At 40.0% G+C, this 1,620-nt stretch overlaps 1 long non-coding RNA gene across 1 annotated transcript; it reads left to right on the forward strand.

Annotated features, from left to right (window-relative positions):
• The first annotated feature begins 378 nt into the window (after window positions 1–378).
• LOC123482202 lies at window positions 379–1,052 on the forward strand. Its single transcript, XR_006657594.1, has 3 exons — window positions 379–455; window positions 566–927; window positions 1,016–1,052. It is a non-coding gene; the product is annotated as an uncharacterized LOC123482202 (long non-coding RNA).
• The last annotated feature ends 568 nt before the right edge of the window (window positions 1,053–1,620 follow it).

Here is a 1,620-nt window from a genome sequence, read left to right on the forward strand (position 1 = left end):
CTGAATGTGTTATGATTGATTTATGCATTGCAGGTGTCCGGTTTTGATTTGGAGGATATTTACATTTTACATTTACGTCATTTAGCAGACGCTCTTATCCAGAGCGACTTACAAATTGGTGAATTCACCTTATAGCCAGTGGGATAACTACTTTACAATGTTTATTATTATTATTATTATTTATTTTTTCGGTTACTGGTTCAAGGGTAGCACAAATCGGAAAGGATACCTGACAGGTATGCATGTTTGATACTATTAAGTGTAATACTGAAATGCTGAGCTGTAGAAAATATATGATATGGATTTAACGTCTAAAACAGAGTTTTATGAGCTCCATGAAGCGGAGTACATGGAGGTCCTCCTGCATATCTCGGTCTGTTGGCTAAGCCTTGAACGTTGTGTGACCAGGATCCTGAGGCTGTATGAACCTCTGGCCAGCTACTACAAATCTGCTAGTATGGTCATCCATTTTCAATTTCATTATGCAGCAACTACATGGATTGTTAGTCACATACTTGTATTAATGACAACCTCTTGTTTTGTGTTATTTATTGATTGATTCAAGATGAAAATCAGGCCAGGTTCAAGAGACTTGTGCAGACATTCACTGACCCCATGACAGAAGTGTACCTGCTGTTCTTCCAAGCCACCGTACCAACTTTCACTTCTTTCAACTTGCAGTCATCAATATTTTTGTTGCATGATGAGGTGGGATTGGATTTTGCTGTTTTTTTCCATTCTGTGTTTCTTGCTGATATCTGCAGGGATCCTCTAAAACAGGTTTCACCTACTATTTTTGTAAATGTCTGTTATAGATGGTGAAATTCGTATGCAAGCTATGTTCCAAGTTTATGGTTCCAGCAGCTCTGCAGTGCCATGAGGAGCCTTGTGAAATTGCCTTTAAAGAAAAGGCAAACCATTTACCAGGTTAGTATTTGACTATTATTATGATCAAACACTGTGATATGTGATATTTAGCCTTGTACCTTATACCGATATGCTGTATCTGTGACAGGAAGAAAGTTGAACATTGGGTTCACAACCAGGGCTAAACTTAACAGATTACTCGACGAGGGTGACATCACACCACAGCAGGTGGATTCATTCCATGAAGCTGTGTTGTGTTTCCTGACAAGTGCTGTGGACTATGCACTTAAGAAGCTGCCACTGGAAGAGCCACTGATCAAGCACGCACAATTTGTAGATGTACGGCAGAGGGCTGAAAGTGACATCTTAGCTAAAATACCCTGTGTTTTATGATGAGGTGTGTTCACTCCTAAACTGCACATTAGATATTCTTATGTGGCTTCTCCTCAAAGATGTGTATGAACTGCTGCTGGTTGATGACTATATACCTAAAACGTAACAACTTGTAACTCTACTTTCATAAATAGGTTTCCCCATCACCTCCCATACCATGGGCCAGAGGAGCATGACCTTCTGGGTGAGGAGTTTCTAAATTATCAGACCATGCCAATGATATCCCTGCAGGACGAAACTGAAATGGAAAGCTTCTGGGCTGAAATGGCAACCCGGAAGCATAAGGTAAACATTTTTTCATTTTTTGTCTTTCCTTTTGGCAGGTGTGGCTTGGCTACATCTGTTGCTTAAAATTGTTGC

Source organism: Coregonus clupeaformis, chromosome 29 (genome assembly GCF_020615455.1).
Source record: "Coregonus clupeaformis isolate EN_2021a chromosome 29, ASM2061545v1, whole genome shotgun sequence".
In the NCBI taxonomy this organism is placed as follows: domain Eukaryota; kingdom Metazoa; phylum Chordata; class Actinopteri; order Salmoniformes; family Salmonidae; genus Coregonus; species Coregonus clupeaformis.